This window comes from Equus caballus, unplaced genomic scaffold (assembly GCF_041296265.1).
Source record: "Equus caballus isolate H_3958 breed thoroughbred unplaced genomic scaffold, TB-T2T unassigned-0002706, whole genome shotgun sequence".
NCBI classification, from domain to species: domain Eukaryota; kingdom Metazoa; phylum Chordata; class Mammalia; order Perissodactyla; family Equidae; genus Equus; species Equus caballus.
The window spans coordinates 114,691-134,662 of NW_027222387.1; the positions used below are offsets into that span (position 1 = coordinate 114,691).

Here is a 19,972-nt window from a genome sequence, read left to right on the forward strand (position 1 = left end):
TGGAAGGTGTGAATGGAGGGACGAGGACCTGTTCAGGGCAGGGCTGGCAGCCTAGTCTCAGGTGCAGAGCAGCTTCCCCAAAGTGGAGGACAGGCCAGAAAACTGTCTGCTGAAGTGTTTGGGTTTCTGGGGGTTAGGGAAGAGTTTGGGGTTATCTACAATCCTTCTAATCTTTTCATATTGTGTTTGTACAGTTAGTGGTATGTAAAATGGAATGGAGGAGCAAATGTTACTTCCTTTCATGGTAACCCTAAATTATGCTTATGGTCTCTTTCCTTTCCCAGCTCTGGATTCTCTTTGTTCTTTCCCAGTAGAGGATCCCAAGGAGGACTGATCAGTTTTGGTAGGTGCAAAACCATGGTATGTGTAAGTTAGTGTTTCCTTCTCGTTGAAATAGTGAGACGTAAACGTTTTCATTAATTGTTCTAAGAACCCCATTTGATTATGTGCTTCCCAGTTCCTCCCATTCCAGTGAACTGAACAATGGTTCCAAATAACCTAGTCCTTCTTATGTGGCCCAGTCTTTTCCAGCCAGTGTTTATGTATTACTGAGATATTCTCCTATGTGCTCAACTTAGTAATATTAAGAGCTATAATGGAGGAATGAAGAAATTAAGTCCTGTCAAGAATATTTGAGCTTCCCGTGTCAGAACTGTAGCTGGAGGAGAGATGGAGATCCCATTTGGCCAAGCAGGGAAAGACTCTGACATTCTCACAGACGTGAGTTTTCTAGATACATGTGATAAAGCCCAGCAATGAACGGTCTCTGGAGGCTGAGATCCAATGCTCTGTGAGGTTTTGGAATTGAATAGCAATATGATTTAGGACTTGAAATTATATGGATCATGGTCCTTGTAAGGGATCCTGAATGATAAGTATGACTATTTTATTGCTAACTAGGATGCAATGAATTTGAATGAATTTGACACAACTCTGGATCATGCTACATTAGTATCCTCTAACTCATGAACCACAGAAGTACTCAGTCAGGGATTGCTAGTGGCCATAAAAGAGAATAAAATCATAAGTCTTAAATTAACAAAGAGCAAGAACTGAAAAGACCTTAGATAAGTTGTCCAACTTAATGTATAGCATCGTAATATCTAAACATGTTAATTCTATTATAACCATAAATTAGAGTGCTATGCAACAATTCAAAAATATTTGTCAAAATAACGAAACTACATATGATAGAATTTAACAAAGACTCTGAGTATTTAAGATATTCTTTTGCTTTTTTTAGTGCTGTTTTTCTATCTGTTATGACAAACTCTAAGTTTCAATTGGAGAATTTTATGCTTTTACATTTAATGTAATTATTGACAGTTAGATTTAGGTCATCCATTTTACTATGTTTTTCTTTTTTCCATTTGGCTTTTGTTCCCCTTTCTCTTTTTTGCTTCTTTGGGGTTAATAATATTTATTTTAAATTCCATTTTAACTTGCTTTTTTCTATGTGTGCCTATTTTTAGTGGTCACTACCTATATTTACATATATATATATATATATATATATATATATATATATGTACCTGTATATACAGTTATTTTATTGGGTCCTATTGGCTTTCAACCTTGTATACATTTCAGGTGTCTATCATTAGACTTCAGTTTCTCTTTAGACTGCATTGTGTTCATCACCAATAATTCAGTTTTTATCCGTCACCATACATATGTGGCTTTACCATTTCATCCTCCCTCATCCCTTTTCCTCTGGTAACTCTAATCTATTCTCATCTATGTGTTTGCTTATATTCCATAGGAGTGAAATCATACAGTATTTCTTTCTCCGTCTGACTTGTTTGCTCAAGATCCATCCATCTTGTCTCACATGGGATGAGTTTGTCTGTTTTTATGGGTGAGTACTATTCCATTGTATATATATACAACACTTTCTTATCCATTTGTCCCTTGATGGGCACCTAGGTTGCTTCCACATCTTGCCTATTGTGAATAATGCTGGGTGAGCATACGGGTGCATATATCTTTTTGAATTATTGATTTCATGTTCTTTTGATGAATACCCAGTAGTGGGATGGCTGGATCATACAGTATTTCTGTTTTTAAGTTTTTATACTATTTCACAGTGGCTGCACTGGTTTGCATTCCCACCACCACATGAGCATTCCTTTACTCCACATCCTCTCCAACATGTGCTATTTTTGTCTTGGTAATTATAGCCATTTGACTGGTGTGAGGTGATACCTCATTGTCATTTTGATTTGCATTTCCCTGATGATTAGTGATGTCAAACATCTTTTTATGTACCTGTGGGCCTTCTGGATATATTCTTTTGAAAAATGTCTGTTCATATCCTCTGTCCATTTTTTTGATTGGATTATTCTTTTTTTTGTTATTGAGGTGTGTTCTTTATATATTTTGGAAAGTAACGCCTTGTGAGATGTATGATTTGCAAATATTTTCTTCCCATTGGTAGGCTGTCTTTTCATTTTGATGATGGTTTCCTTTGCCTTGCGGAAGCTCTTTAGTCTGATGTAGTCCCATTTCTTTATTTTGTCTTTTGATTCCCTTTCCTGTGGAGACATGGTATTCAGAAAGATACTACTAAGACCTACACCAAATCTGTACTGCCTATATGTTCTTCTAAGAGTTTTATGGTTTCAGGTCTTACATCCGTCTTTAATCCATTTAGAGTTAATTTTTGTGTATCATGTGAGACAGTGGTCTACGTTCATTCTTTTGCATGTGGCTCTCCAATTTTCTCAACACTGTTAATTGAAGAGACTGTCCTTTCTTCATTGTGTGTTCTTGGCTTCTTTGTTGAAGATTTGCTGTCCCTTGATGTGTGGTTTTACTTCTAGGCTTTCAGTTCTGTTCCAAGGATCTGTATATCTGGGTTTTTTATGCCAGTACCATGCTGTTTTGATTACTACAGCTTTGTACTATATTTGAGTTCAGGGCATGATACATCCAAGTGTATTTTTTCCCCCTCAGGATTGCTTTGGCTATTCAGTCTTATTTGTTTTTACATATAAATTTTAAGATTCTTTTTTATCTTTTCATGAAGAATATCATTGGTATTCCATTCAGGTTTGCATTAAGTTTGTAGATTGAGCTGTAGATCAATCTGTAGATTGATTTAGGTAATATGGACATTTTAACTGTGTATTCTTCCAATACATGAACATGGAAGATCTTTCCATTTCTTTGTCTTCTTTGATTCTTTCATTAATGTCATAGTTATTGGTGTATATGGCATTCACCTCCTTGGTTAAATTTATTCCAGGTATTTTATTCTTTTTTGTTGCAATTGTAAATAGGATTATAGTCTTGACTTCTCTTTCTGCTGGTCCATTATTAGTGTATAGGAATGCAACTGATTTTGTGTGTGTGAGTAAGACTGGCCTTGAGATAACATCTTTTGCCTATCTTACTCTTTTATTTTCTCCCCAAAGCCCCAGTACATAGTTTATATCCTAGTTGTAAAATCATTCTAGTTCTTCTCTTTGGGATGCCACCATGGCACGGCCTGATGAGCGGTGTATAGTTCCAAACTGGCAAACCACAGGCCACTGTAGTGGAGTGAAATGCAAATAATTTTTGAATGTTGATTTTGTACCCTGCAGCTTTACTGTATTTGTTGATTATTTCTAATAGTTTTTGTTGGATTCTTTACAGTTTTCTGTATATAGAATCATGTCAACCGCAAATAGTGATAGTTTTAATTCTTCCTTTCCTTTTTGGATACCTATTATTTCTTTTTCTTGCCTTACTGCTTTGGCTAAAATTTCCAGTACTATGTTGAAGAAGAGTGGCAAGAGTGGGCACCCTTGTCTTGTTCCTGTTCTCAGAGGAATGGCTTTCACTTTTTGACTATTGCGTATGATGTTGGTGGTGGGTTGGTGATATATGGCCTTTGTAATGGTGAGGTACTTTCCTTCTATACCCATTTTATTGAGAGTTTTTATCAAAAATGGATGTTGGAAATTGTCAGATGTTTTCTCTCCATCTATTGAGATGATCATGTGATTTTCAGTCTTCATTTGTTAATGTGATACATCACATTGATGGATTTGCTAATGTTGAACCATTTCTGCACCCTCAGAGTAAATCCCACCTGATCGTGGTGTATGATCCTTTTTAATGTATTGTTGTATTCAATTTCCTAATATTTTGTTGAGTACTTTTGCGTCTATGTTCATCACTGATATTGGCCTGTAATTTGCTTTTTTGTGTTGTCCTTGTCTGGTTTTCATATCAGGATAATGTTTGCCTCAGAAAATGAATTCAGAAGTGTCCTGTCCTCCAATTTTTCAGAATAGTTTGAGAAGCATAGGAATTACATCTTCTTTGAATGTTTGGTAGAATTCACCAGAGAAGCTGTATGGTCCTGGACTTTTTCTTTGGGGAGGCTTTTGATAACAGTTTCAATCTCTGCTTGTGATTGGTGTATTCAGATTCTCTATTTCTTCATGATTCCGTTTTGAGGGGTCATATGGTTCTAAGAATTTATCCATTTCTTCTAGGCTATTCAGTTTGTTGACATATAGTGTTTCATAGTATCTTCTGTAATCCAATGTGTTTCTGCAGTGTCCACTGTAGTTACTCCTCTTTAATTTCTGATTGTATTTATTCGAGTCTTCTCTCTTTTTTCTAGAATCTGGCTGAGATATTGTCAATTTTGTTTATCTCCTCAGAGAACCGCTTCTTAGTTTCATTGATCCTTTCTATTGTTTTTCTACTTCCTGTTTCATTTATTTCTGCTCTGATTTCATTATTTCCTTCCTTCTCCTGACGTTGGGCTTTGTTTGTTCTTTTTCTAGGTCTTCCAGGTATAGTGAGGCTGGTCTATCTGAGACCCCACTGGCTTTCTGTTGGCTCCCATAGGCGTGGGTGCTGCTGCCCCATCATGACCGGTGATGCTTGTCCTGGGTTGTCTGAAGGTGCTGGTTGCACTGCTGCCAGGGGTGCTGGGTTCACAGGTGTCACTTTCCCTGCCAGGGACCTGGAGAACTATATGTATCTCCTGCTGCTGCTGAGCTGGTGTTGGGGGGGTGCCACCAGTGGGGGCTGGGTCATCAGTTCTGCTGTGTTTCCTGAAGGCTCTGTCACACATTCCACCTGCCAGTGTTGGGGCAAAGGGGCTGTTTGTTATGCCCAACTCCATTTGCTCACAGTTGTGTGGGCCAGGCCACCTCCACTGTGCCAGCAGTCACACAGGCCAGGGTGCCACCATCCATGCTCCACTGGCAGTCATGTGAGCTGGGCTGTCCTCACCACTTGTGCAAGCCACTGTGTGAGGATCCACAACCTGGATTGCTGCTGCTCAGGGAGGGTGGTGAGGGCTTCTCCTAGCACTGCTTACTGGGGGGTTGAGTCCACCCACCTTCAGATGTATAGATGCATGGATCTCTTAGGCATCCTCTAGTGCTGTATAGGAAATCCTCTCTTGGTCAGTGCATGTCCATTTGGCTGTAACTGAGAGGGGAGAGACAAGGGGGAAAATTCCACCATGATGCTGATGTCACTCATGTTGTCTCACTTTTTTGAACTTTACAAAAAACCAATTTAAAAAAAATTATTGTGGTCTAAATAGTTTATAATATTGTGAAATTTCAGTTGTACATCAATATTTATCAAACACCATATCAATGTGCCACTGCACCCCTTGTACCCACTCTCCTGCCGCCACAGTAACCACTAAATTGTTCTCTTTGTTCATAAGTTTGTTTATATTCTACATATGAGTAAAATCATATGGTCTTTTCTCTCTCTGTGTGGCTTATTTCTCTCAACATGATGCCTCAAGTTCCATCCATGTGGTTGTGAATGAGACAATTATGTCTTTTTATGGTGGAGTAGTATTCCATAGTATATATATACCACGTCATCTTTATCCAATCATCAGTCATTGGGCACTGGGGTTGCTTCCACATCTTGGCTATTGTGAATAATGCTGCAGTGAACATGGGGTGCATACGTCTCTTTGTATTGTTGATTTCAAGATCTTTGGATAAATACCCAGTAGCGGATAGCTTGGTCATATGGTAATTACATTTTTAATTTTTTGAGAAATCTCCATTCTGTTTTCCAAAGTGGCTGCACCAGTTTGCCTTCCAACCTACGGTAGATGAGGGTTCCCTTTTCTCCACAACACTCCAACATTTGTTATTTTTTTGTCTTGGTGATTGTAACTGTTCTAACAGGCGTAAGATGATATCTAACTGTAACTTTGATTTGCTATCTCCCTGATGATTGGTGATGTTTAGCACCTTGTCATCTGCCTATTGACCATCTGTATATCTTCCTTGGAAAAATGCCTGTTCATATCCTCTGCCCACTTATTGATTGGGTCATTTATTCTTTCATAGTTCAGTTGTGTGAGCTCTTTATATATTATGGAGATTAATCCCTTAACATATATATGATTTGCAAATATTTTCTCTCAGTTCCTGGGTTGTTTTTTCATTTTGATCTTGGTTTCTTTTGCCTTCCAGAAGCTCTTTAGTCTGATGAAGTCGTGGCCACTTGTTTATTGTTTCTTTTGTTTCCCTTGTCTGAGTGGACACTATGTTTGTAAAGATCCTTTTAAGGCTGATGGCAAAGTGTACTGCCTATATTTTCTTCCAGAAGTTTTATAATTTCTGGTCGTACATTACAAGTCTTAGATCCATTTTGGGTCTATTTTTGTCTATGGAGAATGATAATGGTCTACTTTCATTATTTTAGATGTGGTTCCTTAGTTTTCTCAGCACCACTTATTGAAGAGGCTTTCCTTACTCCATTCTATGTTCTTGGTTCCTTTATTTTTTATTTATTTATTTGTTTTTGAGGAAAATTAGCCCTGAGCTAAAGTCTGCTGTCAATTCTCCTCTTTTGCTGAGGAAGAATGGCCCTGAGCTAACATCTGTGCCTATCCTCCTCTACTTTATATGTGGGATGCCTACCACAGCATGGCATGCCAAGCGGTGCCATGTGCACACCCAGGATCCAAACTGGCCAACCCTGGGCCACCAAAGAGGAATGAGCAAAGTTAACCACGGTGCTAGCAGGCCAGCCCCTCTTGCTTCCTTTATTGAGGATTAGCTGTCCATATATGTGTGGTTTTTTTCAGGGCTTTCAGTTCTGTTCCATTTACCTGTGTGCCTGTTTTTGTTCTGGTACCATGCTGTTATGATTACTGTAGCTTTGTAATATGTTTTGAAATCAGGGATTGCGTGCCATCAGTTTTCTTCCTGTTTCTCAGGACTGCTTTGGCTATTCTGGGTCTTTGTTGCCCCATACAATTTTAAGATTCTTTGTTCTATTTCTGTGAAGATTTTCATTGGGATTTTGATTGGGATTGCATTGAATCTGTGGATTGCTTTAGGTAGTATGGCCATTTTAGCTATGTTTATCCTTCAATCCAGTTCATGGAATATGTTTCCATTTCTTTATGTCATCATCAATTTCTTCCAGTAATGTCTTATAGTTTTCATTGTATAGGTCTTTTACCTCCTTGATTAAATTTATTCCTAGATATTTTATTCTTTTTGTTGCAATTGTAAATGGGATTGTATTCTTCAATTCTCATTAGTTCATTATTAGAGTATAGAAATGCAACTGATCTTTGTAAGTTTGTATTGTACCCTGCAACTTTGCCGTAATTTTTTATTATTTCTAATAGACTTGCATCTCTTCTCTATTCTTTTTTTTTAATTTTTATTCAGTTAATGATGGGTTACAATCTTGTGCAATTTCAGTTATACATTATCGTTTGTCACTCGTTTTGTAGGTGCACCCCTTGACCATTTGTGCCCAATCTTTCCCCTGGTAGCCACTAATCTGTTCTCTTGTCTACATTTTTAAATTCCTCGTATGGGTGGAGTCATAGAGAGATGTCCTTCTATAACTGGCTTATTTCACTTAACATAATTCCCTCAAGTTCCATCCATGTTGTTGCAAATGGGACGATTTTGTTCTTTTTTATAGCTGAGTATACCATTGTATATATACACACCACATCTTCTTATCCAACCATCTGTTGATGGGCACTTAGGTTGCTTCCAAGTCTTGGCTATTGTAAATAGGCTGCAATAAACATTGGGTGCATAGGACTTTTGATTACTGACTTCAAGCTGGGTAGATACCCAGTAGTGGGATAGCTGGGGGTTATGGTAGTTCTATTTTTAATTTTTTGAGGAATCTCCATACTGTTTTCCATAGTGGCTGCACCAGTTTGCATTCCCACCAGCAGTGTATGAGGGTTCCTTTTTCTCCACAGCCTCTCCAACATTTGTTACTATCAGTTTTAGATATTTTGTCATTCTAATAGGTGTAAGGTGATATCTTAGTGTAGTTTTGATTTGCATTTCTCTGATGATCAGCGATGATGAACATCTTTCATGTGCCTATTGGCCATCCATATATCTTCTTTGGAAAATGTCTGTTCATGTCTTCAGCCCATTTTTTGACCAGGTTGTTTGATTTTTTGTTGTTGAGTTGTGTGAGTTCTTTATATATTATGGATATTAAGCCTTTGTCAGATATATGACTTGCAAATATTTTTTCCCAGTTATTGGGTTGTTTTTGTTTCAATCCTGTTTTCATTTGCCTTGAAGAAGCTCTTTAGTCTGATGAAGTCCCATTTGTTTAATCTTTCTATTGTTTCCCTTCTCTGAGAAGACATGGTGTCCTGAAGATCCTTTTAATACTGATATCAAAGAGTGTATTGCCTACGTTTTCTTCTAGAAGTCTTATGGTTTCAGGTCTCACCTTTAGGTCTTTGATCCATTTGAGTTTATTTTTGTGAATGGTGAGAAAGAATGGTCAATTTTCATTCTTTTACATATGGCTTTCCAGTTTTCCCAGCACCATTTGTTGAAAAGACTTTCCTTTCTCCATTGTATGCCCTCAGCTCCTTTGTCGGATGCTGCCCATAGATGTGTGGTTTTATTTCTGAGCTTTCAATTCTGCTCCATTGATCTGTGCACCTGGTTTTGTACCAGTACCATGCTGTTTTGATTACTGTAGCTCTGTAGTATGTTTTGAAGTCAGGGATTGTGATGCCTCCCATTTTCCTCTTTTTTCTCAGGATTGCTTTAGCAATTTGGGGTCTTTGTTGCCCCATATGAATTTTAGGATTCTTTGTTCTAATTCTGTAAAGAATGTCATTGGGATTCTGATTTGGATATCATTGAATCTATAAATTGCTTTAGGCAGAACAGACATTTTAACTATGTTTATTCTTCCAATCCATGTACATGGAATGTCTTTCCGTCTCCTTATGTCATCATCCAATTCTCTCAGAAAGGCCTTTTAATTTTCATTGTATAGGTCTTTCACTTCCTTAGTTAAATTCACCACGACGTATTGTATTCTTTTTGTAGCGATTGTGAATGGTATTGTGTTCTTGGGTTCTTTTTCCTGTTAGTTTGTTATTAGAATATAGAAATGCTACTGATTTATGCAAATTACTGTTATATGCTGAAACTTTGCTGTAGTTATTGATTACTTCTGAGAGTTTTCCAATGGATTCTTTGGGGGTTTCTATATATAAGATCATGTCATCTGCAACAAGCGAGAGTTTCAATTCTTCCCTCCCTATTTGGATTCCTCTTATTCCTTTTTCTTGCCTGATTGCTCTGGCCAGGACCTCCAGTACTATGTTAAATAAGAGTGGTAATAGAGGGCATCCTTGTCTCGTTCCTGATTTGAGGGGGATGGCACTCAGTTTTTGCCCATTGAGTATGATGTTGGCTATGGGTTTCTCGTATATGGCCTCTATTATGTTGGTCGTTCCCTTCTATGCCCATTTTGTTCAGAGTTTTTATCATGAACGACTGTTGAATCTTGTCAGATGCTTTCTGTGTATCTATTGAGATGATCGTGTGGTGTTTATTCCTCAGTTTGTAGATGTGGTGTATCACGTTGGTTGATTTGCGGATGTTGAACCATCCCTGTGTCCCTGGTATGAATCCCAGTTGATCCTGATGTATGATCCTTTGGATGAACTGCAGAATTCTGGTTGCCAAAGTTTTGTTTAGAATTTTTGCATCGATGTTCATCAGTGATATTGGCCTGTAGTTCTCTTTTTTCTGTGGTGTCCTTGTCAGGCTTTGGTATCAGCGTGATGCTGGCCTCGTAGAATGTCTTAGGAAGTGTTCCATCCTCCATAATTTTGGAATAGCTTGAAAAGGATAGGTATTAAATCCTCTCTGAAAGTTTGGTCGAATTCCCCAGGAAAGCCATCTGGTCCTGGGGTTTATTCTTTGGGATGTTTTTGATTGCTGTTTCAATCTCTTTCCTTGTGATTGGTCTGTTCAAATTGTCTGCTTCTTCTTGAGTGAGCTTTGGGAGATTGCAGGAGTCAGAATTTATCCATTTCCTCTAGGTTATCCATTCTGTTGGCATATACTTTTTCATAGTCGTCTCTTATAATCTGTTGTATTTCTTTGGAGTCTATTGTTATTTCTCCTCTTTAATTTTTGATTTTGTTTATTTGAGCTTTCTCCCTTTTTTCTTTGTAAGTCTGGCTAGGGGGTTTGTCAATTTTATTTATCTTCTCAAAAGACCAGCTCTTTGTCTCATTGATCCTTTCTACTGCCTTTTTCGTTTCAATAGCATTTGTTTCTGCTCTGATTTTTATTATTTCTCTCCTTCTGCTGACTTTGGGCTGTGTTTGTTCTTCCTCTAATTCGATTAGGTGTAATTTAAAATTGCATATTTGGGATTTTTCTTGTCTGTTAAGATGTGTCTGTATTGAGATGAATTTTCCTCTTAATACAGCTTTTTTGCTGTATCCCATATGAGTTGGCATGGTATGTTATCATTTCCATTTGTCTCCATTTTTTGATTTCTTGTTTAATTTCTTCAATGATCCATTGCTTGTTCAGTAGCATATTGTTTAGTCTCCACATCCTTGTGCCTTTCTCAGGTTTTTTCTTGTAATAAATTTCTAGCCTTCTAACATTATGATTGGAGAAGATGCTTGTCATTATTTCAATTTTTTAAAATTAGTAGAGGCTTGCCTTGTTTCCCACGTATGATCTATCCTTGAGAATGTTCCACACGCACTTGAGAAGAATGCGTATTCTGCTGTTTTTGCATGAAGTGTTCTGTATATGTCTATTAAGTCAATTGTTTTAGTTTTTCATTAAGCTCCACTATTTCCCTGTTGATTTTCTGTCTGGATGATCTGTCCATTGATGTGAGTGGGGTGTTGAGGTCCCCTACTATTATTGTTTTTTTTTTAACATCTTCCTTTAGGTCTGTTAATAGTTGCTTTATGAACTTTGGTGCTCCTGTGTTGGATGGGTAGATATTTATAAGCATTATTTCTTCTTGATGAAGTGTCCCTTTGATCATTATATATTGCCCTTCTGTGTCTCTCTTTACCTGCCTTATTTTGAAATCCGTTTTGTCTGATATAAGTACTGCAACACCTGCTTTCTTTGCTTGCTATTAGCTTGAAGTATTGTCTTCCATCCCTTCACTCTGAGCTTGTGTTTGTCCTTGGGTCTGAGGTGTGTTTCCTGGAGGCAACAAATTGTTGGATCTTGTTCTTCAAATCCACTTTGCCACTCAGTGTCTTTTATTGGAGAGTTCAATCCGTTTACATTGAGGGTGATTATTGATGCACATGGACTTAATGCTGTCATATCTGGTTTCCCTGCATTACCTTTGTTTCTGGTCCTGTGTGTTTTAGCCTACCCATTGACTTCTGCAATTTCTTATGCTGGGTTTCTTAGATTTTTCCTTATTTATATTTCGTGGCTCTGTTCTGTTTTTTAGTTTAGTGGCTACCCTCAAATTTGTATTTAGAGTCTCATGTATAATATAGTCTATTCTCTGGTGGTCTCTTACTTACTTGGCCTAGACTGATTTAGTCCCTTTCCTCTTCCCCTCCTATATTATTATTTTCATCTCTTATTCCAACTTGTGTTATGAGTTTGTAGTCAGAGTGATAAGATCGTCTTTACTTTGGTGGTTTCCTTACCTTTATCCTAATGCTATAGTTGAATATTTGCTATCGTATTCTGGTTCTAGCTATCTGTCTCCCTACTCTGTGGCTTGTGACCTCTTTCTCACTTTTTTTCTTTTTTCAGGTATGAGAGCCTTCTTAAGGATTTTTTGTAGTGGAGGACTTTTGGTTACAAATTCCCTTAACTTTTGTTAGGAAAAGATTTAATTTCTCCCTCACATCCTGAAAGATATTTTTGCTGGATAGAGCATTCTTGGCTGAAGATTTTATCTTTTAAAGTTTTGAATATGTCACTCCATGCTCTCCTACCTTGTAAGTTTTCTGTACAGAAATCCGCTGTAAGTCGGGTAGGAGTTCTTTTGTAGGTTATTTTCTTTTGTCTTGCTGCCCTGAGTATTCTTTCTTTGTCTTTCATTTTTGCCATTTTTATTACTATATGCCTTGCAGTAGGTCTTTTCTACATTGACAAATCCAGGAGATCTGAAAACTTCCTCCACACACATTTCTCCCTCAATCCCTAGATTTGGGAAGTTCTCTTCTATAATTTCATTAAGCACACTTTCTGCTCCATTTTCCTTTTCCATGCCCTCAGGAATTCCGATGATTCTTAAATTCATTCTCCTCATTGAATCTGATATCTCTCTGATATTTTCCTCATTCTTTTTAATCCTTAGTTCTCTTTCTTCCTCTGTCTGGAGCCATTCAGCCTATCTATCTTCGATTATGCTAATTTGCTCCTCTATGGTGTCTACATGGGCATTCAGGGAATCCGTATTCTGATTTGTCTGATCCATCGTATTTTTCATCTCTAGTATTTCTGATTGATTCTTCTTTATAGTTTCAATCTCTTTTGTGAAGTAACTCCAGAAGTCATTGACTTGTTTCTCTTTCTTTCCCTCTACCTCGTTGAGCTTTTTGATGATAGCTACTCTGAGCTCATTTTCACTTAGTTTACCTATTTCCAAGTCCTCAGGACTTAATTCTGTGTTTTTATTGTTTTCCTTCTGTTCTGGAGCTTTTATAAATTGCTGGATGTTAGAGGAGCAGTTTTTGCACATGATGGTAGTATTCGTTTGCAGTTACAGCCTGTCACCACTAGATGGGGGTTGAGAGCCACACATTCTGAGCTCTCCGCCTTCAGGCAAGATGGCGGCAACCAGTGCAGGTTGGGGAGCAGGGGCCCTTTCTCTCACGCACCGATCTGGATTCTGACCAGCTCTCGTTCTCTCGTCTCCCGGTGCCCTGGCTTGATGGGGTCCCCATGCACAGAAGCTTTCCCCTGTCAGTGGGTTTCCACTGTACCAGCTGCGGGAGTCCTGGACGATCCCCGGTTGTGCAGCCCCTTCCCCACTCCTTCCCTCACCCACAGCAGCGATCCCAGTCTCTGAGGAGGGAACGAAGTTCTCTCCTACCCCGTTCTAGCTCCTCCAAGGCCGTCTGCAGCCTCTCCATCCTCCGTGGTCTTGTTTCTGTAGTTCTCTGATGGTCTGGCATTAGGATTATTGGCTGAAGTTCAGTTTTCCAATCCTTTGTTGTAGTTTGGAGTGGAGAGAGTCCCAGGTCAGCTCACCCCGCCATTTCGCTCTGCCCCTCTCCCTGTCTTCTCTTTTCTTGATCATTTCCTTCCTTCTGCTTGCTTTTGGTTTTTTTGCTCTTCTTTTATATCTTCTTAAGGTGAACAATTAGGTATTTATTTAAAATGATTTTTTCTAATATAGGTGTTACAGCTATAAATTTTCCTCTGCATCCTCGTTTACTTGTTATCAGTTGTGGGATGTTGTTTTTGTTTCATTCATTCCAATTATTTTTAGTTTCCATCGTGATTTCTTCTTTGACATATGGGCGGTTTAGAAGCAGGTAGTTTAATTTCCAAACTTTGAGATTTTCCCACATTTCTTTCTGTTGATTTTTAATTCAATTATATTGTGATAGGAGAACTTGACATTATTTCGGTTCTTTTAAATATATTGAGTGATTTATAGCCTAGCATATGGTCTGTGCCTCTATTCTATACGTGACACCATTCCAATTGGCAGATAAGATTGTTCATATTCATTTTTTAATCTAGTTTTTCTCTCCATTATTGGGAATACAGTGTGACAGTTAAAAAATTATTGACTCAGCTATAAGTTCATTCATTCTGGCTGCTCTGTAAATACACTTTTGCTCTGTAATCACACACCCATCCTTGGGTTATTTTGTGGTGGAGTATCTCCTTGGCTCCTGCATCACTCAGAGCTTCCCCAATGCCTGGTGCCAGCAGCTCACACTAATCAGCAGCTTCCATGTGTGTCTCCCATTGAGCAGTTTTGCAGTTAAGTATCTCTGGTGAGATGTCCCGTGGACAGCTTTACGCAGCACCCTAGGGGGTGGGCTTCTTGAAGATCCATTCTCACAGCCTACGTGCACTGTCCTTTCAGTAAGTGAATGCCTTGCCCTCTCCCACAAGGTCTGCATCTCATTCCTGTCAAGTGGATCTTCCATGGGCCCTCAATCTCAGCCCTGTTTAGTGTTCCTTATATGTCTAGTCTTATATTCTGTAGCGTTCTGTTTACTTACTTGCTAATCTCTCATTATTCTAATTTGCTTATGTAAGTATTAATTAATAGTCATTTATAGTAACAGTTTCCTGTTCAAATTACTGTGAGGTTTCTCTTTCTTCATTGGACCCAGCCTGAGAATGGCATATTAAAGACCCCAGCCATTGTTGACAATTTGTTTATATCTTCTTTAATTCTGTCAGACTTTCTTCATGTATTTTGTTGCTCAGTTGTCAAATATGTTTATGTTTATAATTGTTAAATATTTATGTAAGTTGCCCTTTTCCTCCTTATAAAATATTCCTTTTTGTCTCTAGTGACGTTTTTGACATCAAAGAGTATTTTGCCTGATATTGATATAGCCACTTCAGCTATTTTGTTACTATTTGCATGGTGTAATTTACTATGATTTTACTTTGAACCTGTTTGTCTATTTGAATCTAAAGTGTGTCTCTTGTAAACAGCATACAGTTGTATATTGTTGTGTTTCGAAGATTGACAATCTTTGGTTTTTTTTCCCTGAACATAATTGGCCCTGAGCTAACATCTGTTGGCAGTCTTCCTCTTTTGCCTGAGGAAGATTGTTGCTGAGCTAACATCTGTGCCAATCTTGCTCTGCTTTAGTGGGATGTGGCTGCAGTGTGGCCTGATGAGGGCTGATAGGTCCCACCTGAGATCAGAACCTGCAAACCCTGGGTGACGGAAGCAGAGCACATGAACTTAGCCACTATGCCAAAGAGCTGGCCCCAACCATCTCAGCTTTCAATTGGAGTCCTTCATACATTTCAAATTTAATTCAATTATCGATGTTGTTTACTTTATAACTCCCATTTTGCTGTTTCCTATGTTTTATGTGCTTTTGTGCCTTTTTTACTGCTTTTATATTAAATATATTTTTTCCAGAGGAACATTTTACTGGTTCTCTTAATATCCTGAATTATTTTCTTAGTAGTTATTCAGGGAGAAGACAATATACATCTTAACATAATACTCTTAAGATTAATATTAATTAACTTCCAGTAAGGTTTAGAAACTGTTTCAATATAGCTCCATTCCTCCCTGCCTTTGTCCCATTTTCATATATATATTACATCTTTATATAGGTCCAACAATACAGTTTTATCGTTTTGTGCAATCATCTTTACAATCAGTTAAAAGAAAGAGAAAAATGCATTTTCAATGTTATCTGGCCTCCATTGTTTCTGAAGAAGTCAGCTTCAGTTGCTTGTGGTTCCCTTGTACATAATGAGTCCTCTTTCTCTTGCTTCTTGCAAGATTTTCTACTTGTCTTTGGCCTTCAGTAGCTTGACTATGATGTGTTAATATGTGAATTTCCTTTTGTTTATACTGCTTGAAGTTTGTTGACCTTCTTGCATTTCTAGATTGGTTTTTCCTCATTTGGGGAAATGTTGGGCCATTATTTCTTCAAAGAACTTTTCTGCCCTTTTCTCTGCTCTCCTTCAAAGTAACTATTATACTCCTGGAACTTGAGTCATGTGTATTCTTGCTATGCTTGACTGTTTTCCCAGCAGGTTGTGACATTCTGTTAATTTTTATTCCTTTTATCTTTGTTTCTTCAGACTGGAAATCTCCATTGACCTATCAGCCGGGTCACAAAATCTTCCTTCTGACGACTCAATTTGCTGTTGAGCTTGTCTTTGGAACTTTTCATTTCAGATATTCAACACTTTATGTCTTGAATTTCTGTTATGTTCTTTTTAAAAAGTAATCTCTCTTTATTGATTCTCTATTTGATGAGCCATTGTAGACATTATTTTCGTTTGTCAAATATGGTTTCATTTAGATCTTTGAATATATTTATAATAGCTCTTTTAAGTATTTTTTTCCTGAGTCCAATATCTTCACCTCCCCCAGAAACAGTTTCTGTTGACTTTTCCCCATGTATGGTTCACACTTTCCCATTTCTTTGCAGGTCTCATTTTTATTGTTGACAACTGGACATTTTAGATAATATTGCACCAACTCTGGATTTAGATCTCCTACTTCTCCCGGAATTGATATTGTTGCTTTTGTGTACCGACTTGAGTAATTATGTAATCTGTCTCCTTTGCAACATGGAGAGGCTGATGTCTCTGACCAGTTTATTATTATTTTTTTAATTCTTTTTTCTCTTCTAAGCCTGGCTTCATAGAGTCACTTCTGGGTCACCATAGCTTAGTGGTCAGCTGATGAATGGCCAGATGTTGCCATTCTACCCCTTGACAATGGATCTGAGTGTTGGTTGGGAAACACATTAAAATTCCCAGCTTTTAGCAGACAAAGAGAAACACCATATGATTTCACTCATAAATGGAAGATAAACTAACAGACAAAGAGAACAATTTGGTGTTACCAGAGGCAAGGGTGTTGGGGGGAAGGCACAAGGGTGAAGGGGCACATTAATATAGTGACAGACATATAATAATGTACAACTGACATTTCACAATGATATAAATTATTATGACCTCGAAAAATAAAAAATAGATCCTTGACTTTTTACTTTCTGCAGGGCCTTCTCCTGTCACCTCTTTGCATACTCAAGACCTCATATTCAGCCAGAGATGAACAGATGGCTAGGGTTCTCACAACTTTATGCATACACCCAACCTTCCAGACCGCCACGAATATGTCAAATTTTATTAAGAGCTTCTCTGGCTTTCTCATTTCCAGAATTGTCTTGATTAACCTCTGGTTAGTCTCATGATACTGCACCCTCAGACCATCTGTGTTAGCTATCCATCCCCAATTGTTTGCACTGAGGTTCATATTCCTTTTGCACAGCACCTCCAGGCATGGGGTTTTTCCATACTCCATTCTAACTCATGGCAGTCTCCTAGAGCTCAAAGGTGCTGGTTTTCATACCTTGTTCAGCTCTGGTAAAACAAAGCCAGAGGGAGATGGGAGCATCCCTAGGCTAAAACTCTGGACACTCTCATCGTCCCTTCCTAGAGTTCAGTAGTTTTGCTTGAATAAATGCTTCTTGATTCATTTATGTGTTTGCTCAATTTTCATAGTGTGAAAGTAATTGTTTTAATAATTTTATGCAGTTTCATCATTGCTTTTTGGGGAAAATTGCCAAGTTACTCATTACACCATTCTGAGGGTCCCACTCAGTTATCTTTTTACTAATTTAAAAAATAAGAAAAAAATATACTTACACACATTTTTATCATGTTGAGAACATTTTATGAGAGTCCAGAATGGGTAAGCTGGGTGTCCAGGAATTCCTCTGCTCAGAGACTCCAGCAAGTCTTCCCAGTGGCTCATCTGAGGGCACAAATGGTTTCACAGACCGGGGCAAAAAATGACACTATTTTAAAACAAAATTTCAGATCAATCCTTGATTTTGATACCTTTTCATTTGAAAACCGAATTTTCTCCCCTTCACAAATTATCACAATGAATAATACCACTTATTAGTCATTCATTTTTCCCTTAACCTCTTTCTTTAATACCTATTGTGATGTAACATGGAAGACATAAATTCAAAAGGGGATCCAGTACTCGATTACCGGAATGTGTGAAACGGTTTTAACATATTATACTGTAGTGATTGATTTTATTGAGAATTATTTTAGTAGCTAGATGGGAAGAAGCCAATGTTCCTTTTGAGAAATATTCTAAAGAAAAACTAATTTGGTTGAAAAAGTTCTAAATAAGGAATTTGTATGTTGATTGTCCATAGGTCTACAATAAAAAATGTGTAATTACTTATGATTTGGTAACAGTGAAGAAAAGTGAAGTTGTTTACATTTGTATTGCCAAAGTTAAATGCAAATAGACAATATTAACTTTGGTTAAAAAAAAAACCTCTAAAACACAGATAGCAATGCTAAGAACACAATAAATTAGCAAGTGAAAGGGATTTAAGAAGAACTGAGTTAGAGACTGAATGATGTTCACTCTCAAGAAGTCCACCCATTTTATTGAGCAAAAATGTCCTTGCCCTCTGTAATGGGTTGAATTGTGTCCCCCTCCCCCCATAAAGGATATGTTGCCCTGCTAACTCCTAGCTCCTCAGAGTGGGACCTTATTTGGAGACATGGTCTTTGCAGAGGTTCAGTTTAAATGAGGTCACAAGAGTGGGCCCGAATCCAATATGACTGGTGTCCTTATAAGAAGGGGAAATTTGGATGTGTATGCACATAAGGAGAGTGCCAGGTGAAGATGTAGGCAAAGATCAAGGGTGTATCTACAAGCCCAGGAACACCAAAGATTGCCAGCAAACCACCAGAAACTAGGAGAAAGACCTGGAACAGGTTCTCTCTCACAGCGTCAGAAGGAACCAAATCTGCTTAAACCATGATCTTGGACTTCCAGCCTCTAGTGCTGTAAGAGAATAAATCTGTGTTGTTGAAGCCACCCAGTTTGCGGTGCTTTGTTAGCAGCCTGAACAAGCTAATACACGCTCATTCTCTCACTCATACAGTGGGGGTTAAAAATAAAAAACAACCCCAGCAGAGTAAACAGCAGCAGCAGCAGCCTCCTGAAGGTTTACAGCATAGAGAGACGGTGGAAGAATGAGTGCCTAGGCTCTCTTCAGCTGGAAACAACCCCATTCTTCTTCAGAGAGCTGCTCCTACCACTGATCAAGAGCCACAGCCCTGTGGTTTCAGTAAAAGCTGCCAATCACTTTCCCTCTCATCTCCAGGTGACAGATGATCTGCATCTTGCTTTGCCATCCAATTAGAGCTTGGAAAAGGGATTGAGTTCCTCCTAGAGGAGACATCAGAGTCTAGAGCTGTTGGCTGCCGTGTCTTCCTTACTGTGAAGGAAGCTGATCTGTCGTGTGAAGGAACAGAGTCAACATACAGAAGGAAGTGGACTTGAGTGGGAGACAAGGAGAGAAGCTGATGGTGTGTGAGAACCTGGTCTCAGCCATCCTCAAAGCTCAGCTGCACACAACCTTTCCAGCTGTGTCCTGTCCTGCTTGTGGTTTGTTCATATGAGCACTTGCATTCCTCTAAGCTAGTTTAGTTGTGTTTCTGTTCTTGCAAGTAAACAACTCCACGTTAATATACCACTGGAAAATTAAGTGGATTTTAGTATTCCTATATGCCAAAAGTGTGGTTTGGGTGTCTTGAGCAGGTGCCTAAATTGATATCACAGATTTAAAGGGTTTGAAAACCATAAGCGTTATCATCTTAAAGTTGTACTCAATGCATGTTTTCATTAGATCAAATTATATAGTGTTGGAATTCAGAGTTACTGTTGCATGGGGAGTCAGGTATTAGTAATTCTGATGACATAACTTTATCTCTCTATATAAATTTTTTACAAGTTATTTCTTTAAATCTTGCCCTGTGTCTTTCTAACAAGTCGCACTGACATTGAATCAGAAGGAATATTGAGTTGCAATTTTAAATATCACTCTTCAGCCAGGGACTCACTGAACTGAGACAGACGGTATCTGGGTATTATAAATTCACCTCTAGACTCTTCCAACAGGGCTTGTTTTTCTGCCACAAGCTTGTACCTCCTCCAATTAAACCTGCTACTGCCACAACAT

The 19,972-nt window shown here is 38.2% G+C and overlaps 1 long non-coding RNA gene across 1 annotated transcript; it reads left to right on the top strand.

The window, feature by feature from the left end:
• Nucleotides 1-267: 267 nt before the first annotated feature.
• LOC138922824 (uncharacterized) lies at nt 268-19,573 on the top strand. Its single transcript, XR_011435943.1, has 3 exons — nt 268-343; nt 1,763-1,858; nt 19,115-19,573. It is a non-coding gene; the product is annotated as an uncharacterized lncRNA (long non-coding RNA).
• The last annotated feature ends 399 nt before the right edge of the window (nt 19,574-19,972 follow it).